This window comes from Pyxicephalus adspersus, chromosome 12 (genome assembly GCF_032062135.1).
Source record: "Pyxicephalus adspersus chromosome 12, UCB_Pads_2.0, whole genome shotgun sequence".
NCBI classification, from domain to species: domain Eukaryota; kingdom Metazoa; phylum Chordata; class Amphibia; order Anura; family Pyxicephalidae; genus Pyxicephalus; species Pyxicephalus adspersus.
In genome coordinates, this window is record NC_092869.1 from 19,898,435 (window position 1) to 19,911,452 (window position 13,018).

At 40.0% G+C, this 13,018-nt stretch overlaps 1 long non-coding RNA gene across 2 annotated transcripts in view; it reads left to right on the top strand.

Annotated features, from left to right (window-relative positions):
- The first annotated feature begins 12,465 nt into the window (after positions 1 to 12,465).
- The window catches only part of LOC140342069 (uncharacterized), a 64,988-nt gene continuing 64,435 nt past the window's right edge, over positions 12,466 to 13,018 (top strand). For both annotated transcript variants that reach the window (XR_011922986.1, XR_011922985.1), the window contains exon 1: positions 12,466 to 12,556. This is a non-coding gene — a long non-coding RNA (uncharacterized lncRNA). The remainder of the gene's footprint in view (positions 12,557 to 13,018) is intronic.

Consider the following 13,018-nt stretch of genomic DNA (forward strand, 5'->3'; position numbering starts at 1 on the left):
AACGAGGGAAGTTTATATAAGGGTTCCAATAGGAAAATTTTCATCTTTCTGTTGTGTGTCCAGAAGGAAAATCACCTAAAATGGATGCAGAAAACAAAAACTGGGTTTAACCGTCTCCAAAAACAAAAAGTTTTGGTTTTAACAATAACTTGTACAGCTTTAAGGGAAGAACAAATAAGTGGGACGTGACTGAATCCTTTAAAACAGGGGTCCTTAACTCCAGTCCTTCGAGGGCCAGGATTCACACAATTTTTTATTATTTCTGTAATAGACTGTAATAATTAATTAACAGAATTATTTTTAAAGAGTCAGAACATGACTTTGTACTAAAATCCAGCCTGTATTTTGCCCTCGAGGGCTACAGTTGAGGGACCTGTACATTAGGGGTAAAAAAGGTTCAGTATTTTTTAATGTTAATCTGCAAACAAGAGAATGCGGTCATGATCCTAATGTGAAAGAATGATAATTAGATAACCTTAAGTTATTATATAGCCAAAGTTTTAAGTATTATTTAACCAAAAGAGTAGCTGGTGCTTGGAAAAACAGAAGTAAGTCAGTCAAAAGTAAGTGGATTTAGGTATGCTTGGAAGAACTATAGATAAAAAAATCACAAAACAAAAAAACAAATTATTCCCAAATAGTAATTTTTAAGGGTCAGACTTTAAGATATGCCTTTTCTTCCCATATCTCTTTTGTGTTTTTAAATGCTTTCTTTTACATATGTTATGAAAGATATTTTATTGTTCATGTTTATGATGAGAAGAGCTTCAATAGAGTGCCCCTTGTACAGAATAGTAGTGTTGGTCGAATATCTCAGTATTCGATTTGACAGCTATTCGATCGAATAGGCGATACTGTTCGGGTGAATAAACATCAAATTCGAACACCCTTAAAGTCAACAAGGGGAAAATTCAGGTTTCTTTTTGGGACTGTGTAGAGCTTTTACAGCCTACAAATAAAATTAAAAAGACATTTGAAGACTCCCACAGCCCTGCACAACACTGTACAAGGCAAGAAAAAATCAGGAAGGCTTTTTCATGTTGCTGGCAAGGTCATTTTATAGGACAGTCAAGGGAACATGCCAGATTTTATACAGGCCTCTAGGTAGAGGCAAAGAGGGCCCCAAGGGGGTTCCTCCACTCCAAAAATTAGCCGCCAGGTTTCATCACTCTGTTACAAGCCATACACAGGCTTCAGAGTAGAAGCAGAGGGCCCTGAGTGGGGTCTTTCAGTCAAAAAATTAGCCGGTTACACAGCTCCATGACAAGTGATATAGGCCTCAAAGTACATAGAGACTGAGGGCCCCTAGGGAGGTCCTCCTTACAAAAATTAGTCAGTTACACAGCTCCGTTACAAGTGATAAAGGCCTCAAAGTACATAGAGGCAGAGAGCCCCGAGGGAGGTCCTACGTACAAAAATTTGCCACTTACACAGCTCTATTGCAAGTTATAGACCTCAGAGACAGAGTAGAGGTAGAGGACCACGAGGGGGAGGAGGAGGGGTCAGCAGGCCATGCAGCAGTTGCCGACTAATCAGTGCACTCTGGAGAGGGGGTGTTGAAGTCATTGCCGATCCAAGCATTATTCATTTTAAAAAAATCGAGTCAGTGGACATTTTCTGCAGAGAGGTCAATGCGCTTGTCACTCACTTAGCCCCCAGCTGCCCTGAACACTCTTTCAGATAACACACTAGCGGCTAGGCAGGCAAGGATCTGAATGGCATGTTCTGCCAGCTCCAGCCCCTGCTAAAGCTTGGATCCCCAGTAGCGCAGTAGGTCCTGGCTTTGCAGGTTGCAGATGTCCCATGTAGAGCTCAGGTAATCCGCACCATGAGTAGCGCTGCTGAGAGTCATTGGCAACTGCTGCACAACTGGCAGCTTTACTCCATTCAAAAAAAGCCTGCATAGTTTGGCTTAGACGACCTCTTCTGCTGCTGCAACCCATGCCGCTTAAGGTAGTTGTTTGGCTGCCATGGCTGGTGGAACTGCCATAGGAATCCCTGCTGCTGGCATACGGAAAGGCTGAGCACAAGTCCCTTACAAGTACTTCTTGATAGTGCTGCATTTTAGGTCCCCTGAAATGGGGCAAGATGAGTTGTTCTATCTCAGGCTTGTAACGTGGATCAAGTAATGAACAATCCAATAGTATCAGTGTTTGTTTTTATGTGCTGTATGCGCGGATCTTTGGCTATGCACTCCTGCATGAAGGCTGTCATGTGGCTCAAAGTTCCCACAGCTGAGGTAATTCTGGACCAAGACTCCTGTGGGTCGAACTGCAGCACAGGGTCATCGTCCTCCTCCTCCTCTGCCTGGTCTTGCCATCCACAGAACATGCCGTCTTGGTTTGGTATGCCGCCTTGATGGGAATGATGTCACTGACACAGGCCTGATTCCTGCTAACCAGTGCACAAGTCCTCAATTTGCAGCCACTCCCCAGGGTTGAAGTAAGGTAATGTAGGTAAGCGTCCTAAACGAGCAGACTCTGACACGTAGTCCACCACTGCAGCATGTAAAAGGTGGAATTCCAACAAGGGGCCACAACAATAATTAACTGGTGCACCGGCAGATTGAGGTTTTGCTGTAAATCCACCAATCTGGCACTGGCTGTGTACGACCGGTGGAAATGCACTGACAACTTTCTGGCCTTCAGCAACAGCGGCTGGAGGCCTGGGTACTTTGCTAGGAAGTGTTGTACTATGAGGTTCATGACGTGGGCCAGGCAAGGTAGGTGTGTGAGTTTCCCAGAACGCAGGGCTGCCAGCAGATTGGCCCCGTTGTCACACACGACCTTGCCTAGCTGGAGTCTGTGTAGAGTCAGCCATATGTTCTCCTGCTCCCGCAGGGCACTTAAAATGGTTGCGCCCATGTGGCTGAGGGAGCCGAGGCATTGCAACCCCAGGACTGCGTGGCAACGTCTGACTTATGCACCGAAATTGCAAACTGCAGGTTGTTGCTGGCGGGGAACAGGTGCTGGTGGATGAGAGGTGCTGGGTCTCCACGGCAAAGTGTCGCTGGAGGAAGAGGTTGAGGCAGAGGAGTCAAAGGAGGAGGTGGCAGTAGAGGTCGAGGAGGAGATTGCATGGCGATGTGCTCTGGGCGGAGCTAGGTATGCAGGCCTTCCTGTAGCTGCATCTTCCCCTGCTGCCACCAAAGTTACCCTGTGCTTGCTCGACCAACTGTCAGTTGTCAGGTGCACCTTGCCAGAAACTGCAGGGCCACAGGCAGCGCAAAGCAGGAACACATTTGTATGCAAAATACTGCCGTATTACGTACTGTGGGTTGGCACAGAGGAATGTGTAATGGAACGCATTGGAGTCCACCAGCCAGTAATGGAGGAGCTCAAACGCAATCAGCTGTTCAATTGCCGCATTGACTAACTTTGTTTTTGGGTCATTTGGGACATATTTCCTCTTGCGCTCCAGCACCTGGGGGATGGAAGGTTGGATGCTGCTAATGCTAACCACAGAAAGATTGTACGATGAGGTAGAAGGTCTGGGGGATGGCAATGATGCCTGGTCTTGACTGCTAGCAATGCGACACCAGTTCCTCCTCACTGCTGGTGGAGCCTGAAAACTGGGTGGTGGCTTTTTAAATGTGTGCTCATGCAAGTTGTTCCAAGTTTGTTTTGGTTTTTGCCTCGTTTCAATTGCTGAGCACACAGTTTGCAAATGACCATTGTGTTGTTATCCCTATGGACACTAAAAAATGCCCACACAGGCGAACATTCAACTGGGTCAAAAGGTGCTCTGGAGCTGGTGCTCATGGTGGCGATTCACAGTTGTTGAGGGACACCTGTGGTGACAGCTGCCGAGGATGGACGACTATGACTTGCCTGACTGGTACGTGAAGGCTGCAGAGTGTTGGCAGCTTTTACCCTCTTCCGCCCTCTCCCCCTTTGAGGGAGTAGAGTAGATTACAGGACTGAAGCAATACAGAACAACACAACTATCTATCTGACTAATATTGAAACAATCTAACTATCTAACTGCAGCAATTTAATTTTACTTTAACACTGAAAGCAGCACAGAGAGGTTGTGTCTGCTAGCAGATCTCTGTCACGAGTGGTAAATGCAGGCAAGCCCTGGCCCTATATAGGCCAATGGCTGTGGTGACAGACAGCCAATCAGCTGCCTGCTAACACAAAGATGGAGGAGATGATCCCTGCTCCCTGCTCTTATTGGATGGCCCTAGGCATTATGGGGGAGGTCCCTAAGCACTGTGGGAGCGCCAAATTTGCGCCTGCAAACCACGTGTTTTTCACATCGGGTCGACCCGAATTCGAACGGCCATATTCGGGTCGAATATAAGGATGACCTAAATTCGAACACCTACACTACAGAATAGTACTAGGTCACATAGGCAGTGCATGCTGTGTATCTGCAGCTGCTTCTTGAACAGCAAGGGACTGCTGATGACAACAAGCAGACTACCTAGACCAGAAGTAAGCATGTGGAAAACTGGACATATACCTTCTAAATTCTAAGGACTTCATAAAACAAAGAATCTGACTTTTCAACAAACAATTTCTTGTGGGAATCAAATACTGCCATGTAAACACATGCACCTCAAATATTCACACGAGGGAATATCTGAATTCCTGTTTTATAAATAGAGCCCTAAATGTAAAATCCCTGCACAATCCCTTTTAGATTCACCAAAATTGAATATGAGGACAAACCTATACAACCCATTAAATTTGTTTCAATCAGTTGTGTTAGGTACTAATACAATTTAGTTCATGGATGACCTAAAGGAGATTGTAAATGCAGATTATATAGTTTATGGCCAGAATTAGATGTCTCTTTTTAAAACTTCAGCTTTAATTAAAAAATTCCTGAGGATCTTGGCACTCATATATTTTATAGGGTGAAAATCCTATTTTTTCAGTTGTCCGGCATTGTCACATGAGCCCCTGATAAAGGCTACAAAAAGTTATCTTTACATGCAATGTGCAGGAATAGCTTTAAACTCATCTAGGGCAAAAAAACAAAAAAAAAAACAAGTATATTCTAACCCGTATTACAGAATCTAAATTCTTCTTACCTTCTGATGAAAGATGCAGTACATAAAATCTAAAGCTAGATGTCCAGGTTCCCTGACTGCTCTGCCTCCTGTTAACTGCTGCTCCACTGTGGCAGAGTAGTCCACCATGTCCTGTCCAGCCAATAGTAAATGTCCATATCACACAGGCAGTAAGAAACCCACCAGGGAGGAAATGGAGGAAGACAGAAGACCAAGCTGGAGTGCCAAATGACTTTGGCTTTAAGGGGGTCCAAATTGATTTATAGAGTTTCTTTTTTGTCAGTGGTTAGTTAAAGAGAAGTTTGTAGGAAAACTATCTAGCTACATTATTTTTTTTTTTTTGTTTTTTTAGGTTTTTGTGACAGAACTAAACTTGACCCAAATATGACTAGCTAAACTGAAGCCTAACTGATTGGTGGGTAAGTCCTACTTCTCATTATAGTGGAACTTCCTATTAAAGTGAAACTAATCTTTATTAGCCAGGCTGGAGTGACACAACTCCTATGCAGGTGCATAGTGTTCCCAACTATGCATGACCAGCTCAGTATGCATTCAGCAAAAGATTGTAAGCATGCAGGTAAGTTTAGTTTAATGCAGAATAGACATAGTCTGTCTCTTCTGCAATAAAAAGCTGACTGCTCTCAATGGTTTGGTAATTGGATTTAGTTTGCTTTAAGCTGTAAGTGCAAGCTGAGCTCTGTAAACAAATTACATTTTTCAACAAAACCATTAAAGCCGAACCCTTAAAAAATGGAAAATGCACAGATGAAATCAATAAATAGAAGTTGTTCTATCAAAGTTTGTATTTATGAAAATCTTGTGTCACACACACCACAGTTCTCAGAAAGACAAGTTAATTGACACATACAGGTCCCCTCCCCACCTCCAAACTGTGCTGGACAGTTAAATAACAAGCAGCCCTCCTTTCTCTTCTTCAGCTCAGTTCTAATATCAGCACTCTCTGAGTAGGGACTGCAAGAGGGAAGTAAACAGCCAAATTCAATTTGCATGAATTGAAAAAAAAATATGATTGAAAACAGAACTACAATAATTTGTGTCTTTTGTATGCCAAAAGTTCAGCTTTAAGATTGGCTTGGTAAGTTTTTAAAAAGACGCATAATTGTGGAGTATGATTATGCAAAATTTCATATTTATCTGCCTAATATTTATAGGATATATTTCTGCATTAAAGTTAATATGACGGTAAAATTATTATATAATGAGAGCATATACTGTACACTGGATTTGCACAGTAAAATATATAATGAAGTATATTGTCTTTCCATGAGGCTTTTATTTCTCCTTAAAGCAGTTAACCTATGGACTCAATAGACATATGTGCAAAGTTTTCTCATTCAATCATGACTTGTCTTTTGACTCTTTCTAAGTGTTCATACTAGTTGGGTTCATAGAAGCCCAATCATTAAATAGTACAAGTTTTTAAATGACTTCATATTATACCTTTTTAGCAAAAAAAAAAGAAAAAGGAAAAGAAATGTCAACAGTCTTTTAGCTGAAAGATGAAGATCTCTTTGCATGGCTGGCCCCTCAAATGAAAGAGGGAGGGATTGTGGGAGAACTGACGACTTATCCTAAGGGTGGCTAATAAAAATTCAGCTGCTTAGCAGGAGAGGTATAAATTGCATTCAGACATAACTTTATCCGCTGGCTAGAATATCAATCAGAGCCCTCTAATGGGGTCATCCTTATTAAATACAGAAGCCTCTCCTGACTGCAGGTATGCTACTCCTCTTGGCAGCTAAAACAGGTTGAATTAATAAGCATAAAACATTGGAAAAAAAGACTTGAGATGTAAAAAGATGTGTCCTAGAAGCTTTGAGAAAGCCATTATTCAATGACAATATGTCTACTTAGACACTGGCAGCTTCTTTAAAATAATGGTTTATTTATCCAGCCGGCATTTGGTGAATGTTAATGACTTAGCACTTGGGCTAAGGCTGCTTTTTGCTTTTCTGAAGTCAGGTGACAACTCTGCAAGGATCACATGATTTTGGGATGAACAGGAAGGAACTTTCATCTTCTTTTCAGGTCAAGCTAACCCCGCACATTGGTAAGAATATTACTAAGGCTGATATGCAGCAAAGCCTTTGGGGGTTATTAAGCACTACTCTTCTGGACATTGCTGTAAAGTCTAATAAAGAATAAACTGTATGCCCTTCATTAAAGAGATACATGTGTGCTTACTGCTTAGCACTTATTATACCAGTTTAGGTAAAGTTAATTTAGGCCATAGTGTTTTAGAACAGCATATGCAATATATTCACCTATTCAAAGGTTAAGGACATCAGTATCTAATGCACACCCACCCTAATAAAAGATTTGAAATTTTCCCAAAATGTATTTTTTTACACAATCTGTTTCTATTCCTTCAGTAGTGGTAGGACAATAATTACAAGACATATCATTAAACAATCTTACATTAAAATTTGTAACCCTGCACCTCTACATTTTCTTTGTCCTCTAACAATGCAGGGATGCCATTTTTAAGGGAACATGGATGGTCCTATACATTTTTAAAATTTATATTTAGTACTAAAAAAGTTTTTCTTTTTCATCAGGTGAATTGAATATATGAAATGTTTTATACACTTTTTGTAGTTTTCTATAGAACCAGTTTGTGGTGTTTTCTCCTAATTACTTTCATTAAATATTGCTGATATTTCATTAAAACAAAGCAAGACTCAAAGTAGGTGTTTGCTGAGCTACAAAACATATGAACCTAATAAAATATCTAAAAAATATATTTTTCCCTTTCCCAAAATACATTATTTTTATTACAGTATATGTTACCCTTTAATAGATATTTATTTGTGCATATCGATTCAAACCAATTTATGAATTATCTGGACTAATTTTCAAAAAATGTAGCACACTCCCAACTTTAAACTTGAAGGATCGCTATGGTGAAAAGTGGGCATGAAAAAACACTGCTGATTACTGTGCATGGTTTATTGGGGTACAGTTAAACTGAGTCTAAGTCTATGCACAATATCTACTGTACTTGTTTGCTGCAGTCCTTGGGGACAGTGTCAGTGACAGACCCCTCAGTGATAGAACCCCTCAGTCTAAATCTTAGTGACTAACCCCAGTGCAGACCAGTGAAAGATCTCTAAGTGATGAAAATCCAGTGCAGACCTCAGGGAAAGACCTGTCAGTGATAACCGTCCAGTGCAGATCGTGGTGACAAACCCCCAGTACAAACCCCTCAGTAATAAACTACCAAAGCAGACCTTAGTGAAAGACCCTCAGTACAAACCCCTCAGTAATAAACTACCAAAGCAGACCTTAGTGAAAGACCCTCAGTACAGACTGCTCAGTAAGAGGCCTCAAGTGGACACCTCAGTAGCAAACCCCCTGTGCAGACCTCAGTGAAAGACCTGTCAGTGATGATCGTCTAGTGCAGATCGTGGTGACAAACCCCCAGTACAAACCCCTCAGTAATAAACTACCAAAGCAGACCTTAGTGAAAGACCCTCAGTACAGACTGCTCAGTAAGAGGCCTCAAGTGGACACCTCAGTAGCAAACCCCCTGTGCAGACCTCAGTGAAAGACCTGTCAGTGATGATCGTCTAGTGCAGATCGTGGTGACAAACCCCCAGTACAAACCCCTCAGTAATAAACTACCAAAGCAGACCTCAGTGAAAGACCCTCAGTACAGACTGCTCAGTAAGAGGCCTCAAGTGGACACCTTAGTAGTCTTGGCTATAGGATGGCTATCTAAAGAATGTTTTTATTACATTGTAAACCAAGGATAGTCCTAGAAGATCTAGGACAGTTGGGATTGTATAATCTGACCTCCACAAAACCACACTGACTGCAACAGCTGGAAAAAACCGTTACCTTATATCAGCCTAGGATAGTGAATATTAAGATCTGTTAAGACTTTGCAGATAATTTAGTTTTATACACTAGTGTATGTGTTTCCAAATAGTTGTGACTGCAAATCAACAGAAATGCTGAAAACCTTACTGTACGTATCTTGTAACTATTGACTATTCTTGATTATACTCATAAATAAGAATTTTTAATCTGTTTACAGTGACAAGAACAGCTTCTCACATCTGTGATGTGTTTTCTCCTGAGCCTTATGTAGACAGTAAGCAAACAGTGAATTTGGAAATTGATACATGTGTTGTTTCATTTGTATGGTGCTGTCGTGTAGTAGTGTAACTGGAAATCACAGGGTCTAATAGCAAAATTCGAATTTTGAACTGCAGCATAGTTTTGTTATTTTCAAATTATTTTCTAAGCATTTATAATGTACAAGAAGGAAATATGATGCCAAATTCAGAGTGTATTTGGCATCATGTATCTTCACCTTAAAAATGGATTAAAGGGCCTGCATAGGGCCATGCATAATTTAGCTGCTGCAGATTTGTGGCTCTTTATTTGGGATCCAGGTCCAAGGCGTCCTGGAAAAAAAAGGGTGGGCCAGACACTCTATCCCATTTCCAGGTTATAAATCGAAAATGGATCTGGCAAATGAAGTAAAAAATGCACCTGTTTCTTCAACAGGGGAGTTGCAGCCTGAAACTAGGTGGCTCAGTTTGATACCTACAAGGGTAAAATCCTAAAGATTGTTTATTTAGGTTTATGATTTTGTGAATAAAAGTGGACAGAATGCCCTGAATTAGAACTAAAGCCTGAAATACTTATTTTGCAGCAAGTGCGTTTGACACAAATTCATCACAACAAATAATATTATTTTTTATTTGCTTGTAGACTGAATGGCCAATTCCTGTCTATATAAATGCTGTTCAAATTGGAACATTCCTAAAATGATTTTCCTATTTATTCTATTATATTTGCTGTTGTTATATGTTGTTGGTTGAAGAACATACATGCTGTAGTTCAAAGAAAATTGCCCTTGTATATTGGTGTTCATGGGGAGAAAAAGTCCAAAATTAAACTGGTGGTCAGAGGGAAGATCAGTTACCATACTTGGAATTCTGACTCCTAGACTTCAACAAGGTCTATAAATATCTGCCAATTTAGTGGAAAGGAGACATTGTTTGGAAGATATTACAATAATTAAATACAAACAAAGGCCTGAATTTATATATGTTTCTATCTAATATAATAGATAATAGTGGTAATATAATATAATAGTGGTAAAGCAAGTTCTTTGAGTAAAGTGGCATTTATTTTGGGGATTTTAGACAAATTGTTTGTGATTCTTAGGTCATTGGTAAACCGCTCTGAAAAATGTATTCAAATATTCTTGACCTACATTGTAGGGAAACTGGCAAATTTGGAAACTGCTCTACCATAGTAAAGATGAGATTCAAGCTAAAAACAAAAAATGTAAAAAACCTTTTATAAAAGGGTTAGCCACAGTTTTATATAATGGTAAATACAGTATGTCATGATAGGTCCGCTTTTTACAGAGCCAAAAAAATACCCCCTCTGCCTACAGGTATCATTAAAAAAAGGCAGTTAGATGCACTGCACTAGACAAAGATAGCCTTGAGTACAAGTTGATACAAAAAAGGCTTGGACAACCTGGACATCTACATGCATACACACATCTAAATATACGTGTATACACACCCATTTACATTTGCCATGGAAACCTGCATACTCTTAGAATACAGTAATAGATCAGGGTAGGAAAAGGTTCAACCAACCCAACCTACTTGATGGCCCATTAGAATTTGTAGTGCAACCCACCAAAGATTCCTGTGGGAGGTCAGTCTTACTTTGGTCCCATTGACTTAAGCAGCCTGCTTACCTGCCCAAGCTTTGTGTCTTTTCTGTTCCCTTTCTTTTATTTCCAAAAATAATTATAAGGTCCAATAAGCTTGGTAAACCATGCTAAATTATTTGTTAAATAAACTATCCTGAGAATGAAAAAAAAGAGCTGAACTGCAAGAAAAAAGGACCTTTCATAACAGCCATGACAGTGGAATGATGCTGAGAATTCCAGCTAAAAAGGCTGACATTTATATAGTGCACATCACAAAGTGGGAAAAGCTGATTATTATTATTTTTTTTTTTTGCCAATGCAGACATTAAAAGCAGAAATTTGATTTGCTTCTGTTAATGTCTCTCTATATACACATGCTCACCTTTGCTTTACTCCCCACTAACTTTCCTTAGCTTCAACTACTTACAAAAGGATGTGGCTGTTTATATATTTTAAGTTTTGCAGTGAAAAACAAAGGTTTGGTTTAAGGCACCCTGGATACATGATGCCTATTATGAATAGGCAATGGGTTTCATATACAATGTTACAGTAAAATGCTGGACTTGAGACTGCTGTCAAGTACAGGTTTACAATCAAAAATCTGGCCATCGATAATCCAGTTTAACTTCAGTTTCCCGGCATGAAGTTCAGATCGCATATTCAACACAGGGACTGCAGTACACTGTTGGCCACTAATGTTTTGGCGCTGTTCTGCAGAAACACTTGCTTGCTACACTAAATACATGTTGAGACTTCCCGGCTGCCTGCTGCCTGTTCCCTGGAACTGTTCCAGATGTCCACGGTGCTGTGAGAGGAAGACTAGCCTGTGTGTGGAGGTAAGCAAAAAAATAAAAATCCGTGATTTTAAAGAATACGGCACTCCTCAGGTCCCAGGGTTGCCGGATTTTTGATAGTCAACCTGTACCATCATCTTGACAGCATCCCGCCAAACCTATATCTGGCATTTAAGTTAAAGGGGGAGAATAGATGTTGGACCAGCATACCGTCTAATTAGGAATTTACACAAGAAGAGAATACTATGACAAACAATTGTTTAACAATCATTATTTAAGAAAAACACAAAAGGGTGTCCCTAAATCTCCACTAGCTAATAAACGAAACATGCTGGGGAAAAAAAAACCCGGTGATGTGACTTTTCAAAATCATGTGACTGGACTCTTGTCCAGGCAAAGTTCCCTGCTAGTTTAAGTAAAGTACATGGCAAGAGTGGGTGGTGATTCGTAAGCCACAGTGTGGAGTAAAATGGAGAGTGGATGGCTAGTTTTACTCGCTTTTAAAAATCTTCTCTTAAAAAATTCCACAGAATTTTGATAAACAGCAGCAACATAGCACAGTAATTATTAACTTATATTAAGCAATTCACAAAACCTGTTATGTATTAATTGTTACACAGTATTTATAAAGTGCCAACATATTACGCAGCACTGTACAAAGTCCATTGTCAGGTCACTAGCTGACCCTCAAAGAGGATCACAATCTAATGTTCCTACCATGGTGATATGTCATTAACACAGTCTAAGGTCAATTTTCGGGGACGCCAATTAACCTAACTCCATGTTTTCTTTTTTTTTGGGGATTGTGGGAGTATCCAGAGGAACCCACGCAAACCTAATGCAGCCTGAGCCACCGCGCTGACCAATAATGGCTGTCACTTTTCAGTACTACATATCTTTATAAAGTACAGAAATAAAGTCTTCCAACATTACCAACACTGACACACCTGGAGCTGTCATTGCCAACCTGGTCCTTAAAGCTGCAAGCTCTGGGGCTTTCAACTTTTATATTGCTGATGTGAAACAAGCATGCAGGTAATGGCATCTCAACTAACTTGAGAACCCAAGATCATGATGATGGCTGCATAGCCTTAACCTTAAAGGAAAAACAATAATGATTTTAAATATTTTTTAACTTAATGTTTTCAAATGCTTTCATGTCTGTTTTTGTTCTATTTTTTACTGCACATAAAGCATGTTACTGTTATTACTGTACATATACCAATAAAACAGAACATTGAGTTTTTAAGTCAGAGTAGTTGAGAAATGCTTTGCTTTCAGATTCTCTCTTGGAAATTAAAATTTCATATTCAATTCCCAAAACAGGCAGGAAAAGGAACTGAGAGTAAATAGTTACAACTATGACGTATTCAAATAAGTGCTCAGACTTGAGCTAGTATGCTTTGTAAACAATTTTTTTTAACAAAAATAGTGGATAGGAAATAAAAGGCACCATGTTTTCTAAGGTTTGCAGCTTAAGGTAAAACTAACCTGTCT